Source organism: Dromaius novaehollandiae, chromosome 2, assembly GCF_036370855.1.
Source record: "Dromaius novaehollandiae isolate bDroNov1 chromosome 2, bDroNov1.hap1, whole genome shotgun sequence".
NCBI classification, from domain to species: Eukaryota; Metazoa; Chordata; class Aves; order Casuariiformes; family Dromaiidae; genus Dromaius; species Dromaius novaehollandiae.
The window spans coordinates 12,331,065-12,344,956 of NC_088099.1; the positions used below are offsets into that span (position 1 = coordinate 12,331,065).

General features: G+C 38.6%; 1 protein-coding gene across 6 annotated transcripts in view; it reads right to left on the minus strand.

The window, feature by feature from the left end:
• Positions 1-13,892, minus strand: part of DIP2C (disco interacting protein 2 homolog C) — a 328,593-nt gene that overhangs the window by 288,507 nt on the left and 26,194 nt on the right. The gene's annotated exons all lie outside the window — the stretch shown is intronic.

The window sequence follows — 13,892 nt, forward strand, 5'->3', positions numbered from 1 at the left end:
TGCCAAGCACAGCTTGCTAACTCCACCTCGGATGCAGCTGGGGCAGGTGCCACGGCAGCGTGAACGGACAGTGACTGAGCACTGCTAGCGCATGAACCTTGTTATGCATCTAGGTTTGAGGGGAAGGCTTGGGCTGGGGCTCTTCCTCTGAAAGCCCTTTCACAGCCAGAGAGAGGGATTCAAAGCCTGTGACAGCTGTACAGTGGAGCAGGATGGGAAAGTCATCACAGAAGACTCACAAGGATGTCTAAGAAAAAATTGCCAGATTTTTCAGAGAGGAAAATCAAAAATGGTCCATCTGCGCTACAGATGAAAGTGCTTGTAAGTTCCATGAAAAACACTAGTTTCCAACTGCAACAGAAATGGAAACAGCCACAAGCTACATGAATTGCTCTGCAGAGTCTTACTGTGGGAAAAACTGGTTGTTACCATCCCATATTTCGAGGAGATAATTACACTTGTTGTTACCATCCACTGAAAATAACTAACTTGCATGGGCATAAGAAAGACAGCTTGCTATAACAATTTCAATATAGAGATTCTCCTCCCTGGACATTTCCAAGTGGCCACACAGCCTACAAGGCCAGCTCTGTACTTCACGACAAACAAAGTATTTGGGAGCAGATTTTCACGTGTTCCCCTTCTGTCCATTCACACCTTCACACATGCATCCTACAAATGATGACATGCTAATCATTCCTGCTTGCAAACACATTTCCTTTTTGCTGGCACAAGAAAGCTACGTGCAGCTACCTTTTCTGTGCATTGATGAGTGCAGAGAAAATTAACAGTGTAAAAAACGTATCCCTCAGATTAGAAAATAAACTGCAATAAAGCAAGAATAGGATTGGCCAATTATCTCAATATGTGGTTTTAATTACTTCTAACTCCTGGCAGTCTGTTCATTTGCATCTTTCAGATGAGATCTTAAATATCCATACCCTCTGTGCTGCCTTGGACAATGAAGATAGCTTGAGGCTTTTTGGAAAAAAAACAGATTCCTGCCCCGTTGTCCTTGGCTGCTACAGTGATCCTCCAAGGTGGCTGCAATTCAGCAAAGCAACAAGCTTGCAGACTGGGAATTGGGATGGAAATTGTTATATGCATGCAAATATTGTTCTAGTTCTTTTCTGTAAAGTATTAGCAGTACAAACAACATTTTTTTCCATGGAATCCTAGCAAAAGTACAAAAAGCACCTATCTAGTCACCAGTTCTTAAAAATGAAACTAGGCTGTAATTAAGGATGTTCCTATTCAACCTGTATTAAATCACCAGTAGAAAGAAAAAAGAAAATCTGACAAGAGTAGCCAAAATGGCCTAATTTAAGATGAAACAGATCAAATGACTATGTTAAAATTTAAAACAAAACATAGCTAAAAAAGAAGTAGAAGAGTAAAATGTAGACAGTAAAATTTAAAATGGATTTGAGGGGAACTGAAAGAAAAGCAGTGAAAATGAAAGACATGGTGTAAGATCCTAGCCACTGAAGTTGATTAGAGTTTCTTATTGACTGAAATCCCAGCTTGTTTTAATAAAAATGCGTAATTACAGTCTGAATGTGACTGGCTCTTTGTAGGGCATCCAAAGCGGATTATCCTTCTGCCCCCACCTCCTTCTCCACAGCAGCCGCAATCTGGCCCTTGGAGTCTGACCTACAGCAAAGCTCCCATCAGTTCCTATGGGAAGCGGCAGCTTCAGAATTATATTTCATGGTATCTTCCAAATACAAATAACACAAACAGTCCTTGGGTTATTCCATGCTTATAAGAACACCAGTTCTGAAGCACAAGACTTAGATATTAAGTGTCAGACAAATTACATTGTTGTTTTTAAACACATGAAGTATTTTAAGTTACTGGTAAGACACTGCTGCAGCTTACAGCCAAAGCACAACATTGAAGTAGACAGTGTATCTGAAATCCTTTAATTTTAACCAAGTTGTCGTATCACATCACAGTTAATCGGCTTCCTCAAATATATTCCAGCTATGGCATTTGCAGAAGTCTAAATCCTGAGCCTTCACTCAAACCCAAGAAGGAGAACCCTCTCCAAAGCCACAACGTTGAGGATTAGGACAGGTGCAAAGTAAGCCCATTCCTTAAAGAAAAAAGAAAAATCACTTTTAATTACCAGCTTTCAGCCTTAGCTGCAGAAGTAGGTAGGCCTGTAACAAAATTACAGGACTCCTGCCTGAAGATATGTGTGGCAGAGCCTTTAGTACCACCAGACTGCTGTAGACCAAACAGTGGCAAGAGGTTTGCAACTGCGGTGTTTCACGTGTGGGAAGGCAAGAAGAGGCCTCAGGCACCAACTGGGTCAGCGAACAGCTCGTGCAGAGCACAGCTCTGCCCTGTAAAGGAGAAGGGCTTAGCCACCGTAAACGATTATAGGCAGCTGGACCTATGAAAATTTAAACCAACTGTAGAACTGCTCCATAAAATCAGCTACAACTCAGTGGAAATGAATCTCAAACTCTTTATCGTCCCAATTTTATTTCCTTTTTACTGGGAGAAGGATTTCTGCACTATTTCCTTTGAACTGGTTAGTCACACACCAGGAAATAACACTCAAGAAGGTAAAAAAAGAAAAATTGAATGGATATAAGCAACAATAAAAAGAACAGTTCTAACTAAATCAGGGCATTTCCATGAAATACTAGTAGCCCGTGAGAGAATTTAGAGGATAAAAGCAGCAGGTGAAGACATGGGCTCCAGGCTCCATATTCACAGCTTTCCATTAATAACTGAAAAGTTTGTTTAGAAACAAACTGGCAAATGTGTGACCTCTCTGTTTTGCTCTTACAGGAAAAGCTTATCTTGTTTTGACTAAAAGGTTTCTTTGAAGGATAAGCAAACCCTACCATCACCTCATTAAATCCTCTGCCACATGTTTTTCACGAAAATAGTCCACAAATGATACACCCTACAAACTCTGCTTGTTTGCAAAAAGGATATTACAGAGAGAGTTTCTTCATGTTAAATATTAAATATTGGCAGGACACATCTAAGAGAATCAGTAGCCAAACACTGTACTTAACATCTGCCACTTTAATAACTAGCTGTACTTCTACTAAACAGACCATTCATTTCAATAGCACAGTGCTAAAATTCTAATAAACCTTGTGACTGGCATACATATCTCTCTATTTCATCTCATTTTAGATTCCTTGTTTACTATAATTTTGCTGAAATGGTAGCTTTAGTTTTCAAAAGCTTTAGTTTTCAGAAAAAAAAAAACAATGTTTGAACGTGAAAAAATAATGCATACGCCCCACAGTTTCAAGACAAGATAACAAGCATCTCCATTCACAACTGTAACTCGCTGTTCCTATTCCGCAGGACACTTTCATAGCTAACCACCCACCCGCTCCTCTTTTTAAATACGGCTGCAGCTGGTCTCCGAGAGGTTCTAAATTAAGGCAGGAATGCAACGAAGTACATGTGCATGAATGCAGATCTCTCCACACCCACTGACATGCATCTCCGGGAAACAAAAGGACAGTACAGCAAGGGATGGAGAGATCAACACTTACGTTACATGATACTAGTTTTATAAAGCAACCGTTAAATGTGCTTCATGAGTTAATGAGTCCACCTTCACAACTCTTAATCACCTTTGATTGATAAGAAACCTGAAATATTAAATAATGCATATTCTAAATTACTGTTCGTATGCTTTCATACTGCAATAACGTAATATAAAAATTCAAGAGAATACAAAGCTGGAGATTGCAAATAATGTTGATTGACATATTTATGAGTAAAATGAATGGTCTTTTAAGAGATTGTGGTCTCAAAGAGAAGAAAAGTGGATCAACGTCCAGAAACTGAGAGAGACAATATTTACCTCAGAATATCCTTGCAAACTGGAATTTGAAGATCAGATCCATGCATACATACTACATTGAAAGCCAAGCTCAGTGTATCCAGCATCTGTACTACCTGTGTGCTCTGATACTTATTCTTAAATTGTGGGAACTAAAAAAGCCAAAGGTCAATTGAAAAAGCTTTCCACCTCCTGTAGATACTTTAACATATATGTTAGGTGTCTCCATATTCCTCACACTTCCATTCCCACCAGACGTGGAATGCAGACAAGTATGCAGTCTTAACACGACAGAAGATGGAGCAAAGGATCTTCCTAGCCACTTTTCAGCTGACCATGTACACAACTCCACAGCCTGAGCTTACAATCCAGTTTACCTTTCCCAGATGCTACCTCCCATTTACTCCTGTCTTCCATTCATGATAGGCTTCAATTTCTCTTTCCTTCTTCCCCCTACTGTTGTTAACATGCCCCCTATTTCATCAGTGACTTGTGATTTTGGGCTTGTGGTAAGACACGGCAATGACTTCAGTAGCAATACCAGCTTAAGAAAGTCCTCAGCCACTGCTCATCTCAGCATGACCCCTTTACTGTGTTGACACACTTTACAGAGCCATGCTGTGAACTGGATCAAGGAACTGATCCAGCTACAAGATCTGCAAGGTTTTCAAGCCAGATCAGTTCCCTAGCTCAGACAGTTATGCCCGTACAACACAGGGCATGATGCAGCAGTGAGCACTTTGGAAAAGAAGAGAAGGAACTCCTTCAGCTGTTACTGCTGCTGCAAGAAGGCCTGCCAGCAAACCACAACCCTAAATTGGTCTCTCCCTACGCCCATCTTCTCAGGGGGTTTCTGCTGACTGCCACCCTCCACCTGACAGCACAGGCCGCTCCTGCCAGGAACTCCTGCTCCTGCATGACCTGAGTGTGCTTCACTCCACACTTCTCCAGCAGAACAGCCTAGCTCATATCTCTACTTCAGGAACTTGTATTTGAACATCATGGCTCTAAGACCACATCTTAAACTTAATAACTCATACATTGTGTTTATTAATTAGACAGAAGTTAATATACACTTAGATGAAGTCTGGATAAGGATAGCCTGGTGTTACTCATACTAGCATATATCCGTACCACTGCTGATTTCTTCGCATATATAAACTGATGAAGGAAAAGCAGGATTGGATCCTTTTTAAAAATTCCTATTAAAAATTAATTACTGAAAAATTCCTAATTCACAAAACCATTATACAGTCTGACAAAGTAAGTTTGAGCTATATTGATTTATTATTATTTGGAACTAGAACTAAAACTAACTGGTATGTTATTATGTGTTTACGAAAAATAAAAGCGCTAGAAACCTAGTAGTATGCGTTAATCAGACTTTTTGAAAACCTTCTTTGCTGTATAACACAATCCGAGCAGCAGTTGCAGAACACATTACAGACCATTTTATAAATCAAAAAACCCAAGCATATTTTATTTTGCTAACCACTCTTCAGTTACTGTCATCAATCTCAAAGCCACTACAATATTAAGTTTTAGGACACAAGAGAAGAAAAAGTCTCCATACTAACATCAGAATTGAATATTAACTTGTGACTGCTACATGTGTTAGAATTTGGACACAGTCCTGAGAAGATCCCAGATATTTTCAGTAAAAAACAGAGATGCTTTTGTGAGAAGAGATGACCAGAAGCTCAGTTTAAACCTCACTCAAAAGACTCACAGCCTAAGTACTGATACACAGCTAGGACAGATCATTGCTGTGGCATAACGTGTACGCAACAGGACTGATCAGAGCTGCGTGAACAGTTCAAAAGCATGTTTTAGTTGCTTTTTCCTGATGAAATTATATAGAAAAGTTCAAAATCCATTCAAAAGAGAGAAAGCAGGAAAGCCAGCCTTCCTGTGGTAAGCAACCGCGGCCTCAGCATAACACGCACTCTGCACCAGTGTAAGCCTGGCATGACATTGAAAGAAGCCTCCTCCTGCTTTCAGCACAATACTTGCTTCCACACCGCCCCGTCTCTTCCCAATGCGTAAAAGCAGCATTTGTGTAGCTGTATGGCAAACCGGACTGGGAACTGCACGGGGCTAACCTCAGTCACCCAGCTGCCCAAATGCTCACACTGGCCCAACATGTCGTAAAGCAGAATTTACAGCTTAAGGGCAAGAAAAAAGGAGATGGAGAGATCCTGGTGTCAAAACCTGGCACACTCCAAGGCATTTCAAAGATGTACAAATCCTTACAGCCATTACAATACAACTCTTACTTATTCACATTGATAACTTTAACTGGAATGGGACCCCAGCAAGGAATCTTCCAGAGAAGGGAAGCTGGTATTTTCCAAATCAGTGGTTTCAAATATCTCTATATAGTCTATACAGGCTGCTCTTATATCCTGTCCAGTTTTGTTTGGACTGCCTAATGATAAAACTGCAGTACTAAGCAATGCATGGGTCATGAATCATAATGTGGTGGCAGTTATTCATATAGAAAATGCATGACATACTCATTCAACATGCTGAACTGAATAGATCCCTGTCCTATAAGGTAACTTAAATTATTAGTTTAAATTAAACGTTACCCTCAAGGCTTGCATTTGAATTTCAGATAATAATATAGGCCCTGGCTCCAGTGCCATGGAAATCAGCGGAAAGACTCTTAACTGCCTCCAGAGGCTCCGGATTGAGCTCATAGAATTTACAATCCCATTTTAGCCTCCTCGCTGCCCACCAACAATCCTGGGGGGAAGAAAAGTAGAAAGGAGGGGCTACAACAGACTAAAATTATATAGCACGGGTTCAGTCCCCAGCAACTAGACATCTGGGCTACATAACCCCAAGTTTTTGACCTCTGTTTTGTCTGTTCAAAAAGTACATATTTTTGCAATCCTTATTTGGATTTATTAAGAAGAGAAAGGGTACCTCCATCTAATTTCTTGCACTTTGGCACACAACACCAACACACCTAGACAGATTCGTACCTGTCACCATTCATATCTAATTACACTTTCAAAGTTCACCTACATAGCTGTGTAAATCTTGTTTCCTGAAAGTCAGTGATGCCTTGCAAAAATCAGATCACAAGAAAGCCTGTCCTAAACTCACAGTAGTATACACAAAAATTCCCCAAATACTCTTGATAAATTGGAATTAAATTTATTCTGTGTGATAAACTGCAGTATCTTAAGATGTACAATGTAACAAGTATAATATTGTTGCAATCTCACTTTAAAGAAGTCTGAAAGTCTAAGTGAAAGTTACCATCCAAACTACATATTTTCTCACTGATATTATTTACCTCTACTACAACAGAATTACCTGGAGACCTTAGCTGACATGTTATATTCTGCACCCTCTGCAGCAAGAACAGAGTCAGAATGGAAAGTAACAAAACAGGAAAATGTGCTGTTAGGATAAGACATCATAGAAACCAAACACACTGGATTCACCTACACAGTGTGATATTCCATATGTGCTGTAACACATAGAAATACTTAATTATCCCCAAAGCCTAATTTTTTCCCTTTGGTGGATTTAGATTTAATTGACTTTTTTTACAGCTTATCTGAGTTTAGATTTGAAATGTGTTAGCAAATATTGTCTTAGATTTTAATCTCTACCGTTCAATAAGGATGATGGGATAGTATAGTTCCAATTTGGGCAGATATTCTGTTAGAGTCTTACAGTAGCTTATTCTTAAATGTCATGTGAATTATCACTTTGTAGCAGATGCATCTCTCTCCCTCGGCCTGTGTTTCTGAAGCACCAAGGACATTCTGAAGGAGAACAAATGGAAATGAAAATACATCGTTGTGCAGAGTATCAGGGAGGTTTCTACGAATGGCTCTGGAGAGCAGTGAGCTAATGTGGCATCCCAGACACCTAATTCAAAGAAAAAGTTTTCAAGATACATAATGTTCCAGCAATGCATTTCAGGCACAGCCTACAGTTTTCTTGCTTCTGTAATAAAAATCCATTTAAGGCTCAAAAAACTTCCAGTCTTTCAAAGGATAAATTCTCTCTGCAGACTTGAAATTAGAATATCACGGGTTTCCAAACAGTAAGTCACTGTTTGCTAGCTACATCAACAGAATATAAAAAAGGCATGTTGCCACTTCATAAGAGCACATCCCACTATGAAGCCACACATGCAGTATATGGCATTTTCAGGATGCTGGCCCGTTTTGAAAACAACCCACAAAATGAAGTTGTATTATCTCAGAACACCTAAGTGCAAGCTACATAATGTCACATGCTATCCTTTCCCAGATAGTGCACTATATTTTTAACATGGTTCAAGAACAAAACTAAATATATTTCTCTACTAAGAGTGTGCAGAAGATATGAAGAGGACCCTCTCACAGCATTTTTCTCATAGACTGTGATCACTGTAAGATTCTCCTCCTGACTTTAAAAAAAAATTATGTAAGTAATTGTGCCTGTTTTTAGAGAGAATTTGGATAGCAGACAGTTTATAGTACCAAAAAGGTCCCTATCCCTTCAGCTACTCCTATCTGACAAAGCGTCCAAGGTGTCATTCCAACGAAACCTAAAGTCTTGCACTGAGAATGCAGGCTCTGATTTGAAAGAAGTTTGGCTAGTTTAACAACAGGGGATATAAATGGATCCTTCATATTAATGTGCACTGCTTCCATGTATTTCAAAACAGGCTTTTTACTTAGTCACAATAATGGGAAAAACAGTTCTTGTGCAGAATGCATATCTCTTGAAAAACAAACAGATCTTCTAGACAAGATGAGATACTATTTCAAAGGAGTATGCCATAAGAGTCAACAGATTTGAGTGTGACTTGGAAACAGGATAAGGTCTCACAGTCACAGAGTAGTAACTTTCAAAATTAAATTAATTAGGAGAGCAGGAAGTAGGACTGAAAAGGATTTCTTGGGTCGTTAAGTCTTTCATTAGTCCTGACAGTATCACAGAATTGGCCTGAACATTTATCAAGTTTTTTCAATGTATGTATGTATGTATTTATACTGTTAAAGATATAACAAAGAGTGGCATTTTTATGAATGAATGAAACCCATTTTGGGAAACACTCAAAAGGGAATGGAAACGAATGAGCTGGAGTTCAAGCGCACCTAAAGACAGCTACAGTATACCCTAGAATGAAAACAATATCTTAAAGTTTAAGAGATTTTCCTAGAGAATAATCTTCAGATAATATCATCACCTTTTTAAATGGAAAAGTGATTGCAGCTTTGACTATCTGCTATCAGCATTTTCAATGTTTCTGCAGTATCCAACAGCTAGAAAGTGCATTTGAACTGGTTAATAAGGAAATAAAGGCATAGAGGGTGCTTTCTTTAAAGGAAAATAGCTGTGTCAATAAAAACTATTTGTGAAAAAGGCCAACAATTTTCTCAACAAAATTATATTCAAGCTCTTTAAACTAAAGAGGGGGAAAATCCTCTAGTTTAACAGATACTGCAGAATCCTTCTTCTGGTGAGAGATTTCTTACACACATGGAAGTAGTTTGCTCATACTTTGAGTTTACTATCCTCGCACAGAGTACTGGTAGATCTCATGGTGAAGGTCTCAGACTAATGTCAAATGAAAGCAAAGCAGCTTAGGTGGAAGACAGGCAGAGACTACAGAGGTTGATGAGAAAAAAAGGTACAAAGTAACCTTACTGGCACAGTGTTGGGAAGAAGAATTCTTCAGCATAAAGCTTGATAGTAAGTGTGAAACAGAATTTACTTTCTTACCAAATGATATCCTGGGAGATTTCTAAGTGCCCTTTCATTCTTCACAGCTGCAGTCTGGGTCTGTTGCTAATAAGAGCTCTCCTGACACCTAACCTATGGTGCCTCTGTGCAGACTGCCAGATGAAAATAAGAAAAATGGGGAAAGAGGAGGAAGTGTTAGCTCACTATCACAGCTAGTCCAATTATATAAACAATCTGCTACAATGGAAGCAGTCAGGTGGATTCTGCATTGTAAATGAGAGTGACTCTTGGAGCAGAGTTTCTATGGGCTGCTGTGCTGGATCAGCTAAGGAACTGGCAACCAGTAAAGACTTCCAGGGCACCAGACTTGATAATGAAATCAGTCTTTGATTTTGGCTTCTATTACCCACCACAGCAACTCTCTCCTGTTTGTCTGTTTGGACTGGAAGCTCTTCCGAGCAGGGATTATGTACCTGTACAATACCTTGCACAATGGTGCCCTGACCTCAGCTGCTCTCCAGATCTTACTGTAGCGAGAATGAGCCAGTCTTTGTCAATCTGAGGATGATAATAAAACAAAGAGAAGAGAGGAAGAGCACTCTGATGTTAGAATTAAGATAAGTAGTGATGTTAAATGTTGTTAAGTTGCAATTGCCTTGTTACTAGCAAGTATCTAGGGTGCTTCTTAAACAGCTTGCTTTTGTTTAAGGCTTTGTTTCCTGGATGTGAGAAGCTAACAAATAAAAAAGGCCATAAATAACTGTTCAAGACATTAACTCTTTTCTCTCCTGCTGTTTTTAAAAGCAGTTCAAACTATAAACTACCCTCTAAACGTATTTTGAGCTTCCTGTGACAACTTCAGTGGTGAGTGAAGCCTTGCACAACAAAATAGGATTAGCTTCCCACTCCCACTTTGACTATGGATAAAATTTTAGTCTCAAGTGCAGTGTATTTTACAAGTTTTCTCTTTTTAGGTCTCTGCTTCTATTATCTGAATATGACTCATTTTATATTGTTAAGTATGGTACAGAGTAAGTGAAATATTGCTCTATACAATATAGCATTTCCATTTGCTTTTGCAGTTACAAACATAAAATACTATCAGGTTACATCACTAATCTGAGACAGTGTATTCCCTTGCCTAGACAGTAGAACAGATAAAAATTTATGCCATGTTAATTATAATTTTACTTTTTTTTAGTTAATGTTTCCTTCCTCTTTAAGAAGATTACAAAAGATTCTGCACTAATAATTAAGTGACCACATGTATTTAGGCAGTATATATACACATTATACCCACCACTACTCCAGAGATTACTGCTTAAGAACCCATGGTATTAAAATAAGCAAAGTCACATTTTACATAAAAAAGAAGAGCTGCATACTACTTAACAAACAGTAAGATCACAAACCTCCATCTGGCAGAAAAGCATGTCACAGCAAAAAATAACAGCTGGAGGGTCTACTGGAGAGGTCTGTTTTGCCTGATTTTGTTTATATATATGTATATGGATGGATGGATGTAGTACTTTTCAAACTCATTTTAGCAAGAACTTTAAAATGAATAATTCTTTATCAGTTGTATCAAACACACTGCTTAACTGCTGTTATTGTACATTTCAAGTGCTTTTATTGCACATTTCAACCTCATTTTACTCACATCAATCAATCTGCCTACTAATTAACCACTTGTTAGGAGAAGTTAAGCTACTTATTGGCAAAGGCCCAAGTTATCTACTGATATAATTCCAGTCCTTACAGAGAAGGCCGCACCAGCAGAATAACATCAGTGACTTTCTTGGAGAAGGTGGGGGGGATCAGCACTGCACCAACAACCAGGCAGCCAATCCAGGAATGGGCAGATTTTTATAGATCTAGTAATTTTAAGTAAAGAAAAAATAAGACTTGCAAGCTTCGTTCTTCGTTTACTGCAACTGTTCGTTAGAGACCGAAATCTGCAAAATGCTCAGAATCAGGCTTCCTTAAGTCTTCACTGCAGGCAGCGCTCTGGGGTACAAATATAGAAGGAATAAACAGAGAGACATACCAGTGGTGTTAATGTATTCATCTTCAAAAACGAACGCATTCTAATGGTGCCCATGTGATAAGGCAGCAAAGAAAAATATCTCTAGAAGAATAATCCATTCAGTCATACTCTCAGATGTATTTGCTTCTAAGCTTTGTTAGTTGCTTAAAAAAATTGATGGTAACATAAGTAATATTTTGCTGCGCACGTCCTACAAAATCTTACAATATTTTGTTAAATCAAAATTCACTTTTCAAGACTGTTTAGTTGAGAGTTAGTAATATTCTTATACTCTAATATCAGAAATTGCATTCAAACCATACTTCTGCTGTGTGCACCATGCTGCATGGCTTCCAGGCTGCCAGACAGAAACTTCGGTGCAAACAGCAGTAAAACTGACACGATTCACATCAATTCCGCTCTGTTATCATCCACCAAAGTACTGGGATTACATACTTTGCCTCAACTTCAGCTGGGCCAAGATTCACTCAGAAGTTTTAGCTGGGGAAGAATCTGGTCTAAAACTCTTGTCTGAAAGGGTGACCGGGTATTTACATCATGAGAAAATAGGATCCACACAATCCCTAGCAATACCCAGAGGTAACACCTGGGAACACCATGACAAGTACACTCCTAACTTGCTGTCACATTTCACAAAACCAGACTCTCCTTATGCTTACTACTGAGAGAGACTATTTCCAATACCGGACACAATCACCATTAAGTCTCCACTTCTCAAGTATCATTAGTCCATAACATTTTTGCAATAAGAATAAAAACAGATATTGATGTTCCATCTACTCAGTCACTTTGCATATCACCACTATATGTGAAAAGTTAGTATTTTTCTACAATGCTACTTTGCTAGTGTCACAAAGATCTGAATCAAAAATATAAATACAATATAATTTTAAAATAAAATTTAGATTTCCCCCTATTTTTCCATTCTTCAAGCATAATCCATAAAAGTGAACTAAGTGAAATATCTGAAGGTCAAACAGATATTTTTACAAAACATTTTAAGCCAACAGAGTCATAGAAGGTGTATAAAATCAATATGATATATAAAGCTGACTGTAACCTTATGAAAAGCCTCAAATCTTTAGTGTGGATGACACAGATAGACACTGTAAGCAATTTCCCAGCAACGTAGGCCAGTTCGCTTTTGCACTATGAAGGGATTTTTGCATCTCTAGATTACAAGTAACTGGAAAGGTTGTTTGGGATGCACACTGCTCCTACTTCCACAGGTCACCATGCAAGATCAAGGAAAACTGCTCATTGCTGCTTACTAACAGTAACAAAAAAGGGTCCACTCACACCTTGTGCAGAAAACTTTTCTAAAGGATGGGATAAAACTATCTGTAGCATTGTCACATACAGCATTTGTGAAGCCCATTAAAACACAGACTCAAAAAAAAATCACTGTCAGTAACACATTTTCCTAGGAAAAATGGGAGTTTGCTTTGAAATGTTCTCTAAGAAACACTGTAAGAGTCAGATTTTTCCAGTAACACCACTTCAGTATTTCTCAGTATTTCTCTCCTAGGTAAAAGTCGTTTTACCTAACAATAAAATAAAAATGAAAGATCCATCTTTTGAGGAAAAGGACATGGGCAATAGTAACCTTACAGAAATATCTTTTGGAGCATCTGATGTTCATAGTCAATCTCAAATCCCTGTCCTCCCAGTGGACCACTTCTGATGACCTTTCCAATACTCCACTTAAGACTGGGAAATGAGTATAGGTGTTCCAACTTCGCCAAAAGAAATTTCCCTCCATGGATGGCCAAGGTGTGCTTTTAAGGTAGCAGGTCTTAGCTACAAGGTCAGTCAAATGAAATCCAAGTCGAATGGTCTGGAGTGAATGGGTATGTCAGGGCATCCTTTTTCCTTTGAAGAAACCTCTACTCATGTTCAGAAGTGCACTCATGCATCCAGGGTATCATGTTTCTGACTGTTTTTTGACTTGTCTTAGCCAGATGACTCCAAAATCATTAGGAACCTCTTACATTCACTGTCTGCAGAGTCTGTACTACATCCGAAATGTTCAAGACACATTAAGCTTTTAGGTCTAGCTTTTTAAGTGAGAACCAACAGACAAAATGGGCATGTTTATTGTTCAAATTTTTTAACTAACAAGATACATTTAACTGAAAGGGACAGAAAAACATCCAGGTTCAATCTTTCCACAAGCCTATCTATCTTTGACTAGTAAAGATTTAAAGGAAACACTGATGAATGTCAGCTTATAGCTTATGTCATATGTTTAGGAAATCTTCCTTTAAAATATGTTGTTAACCACTGAGTAAAACATCAGGTACGTGATGCAACAGGTAT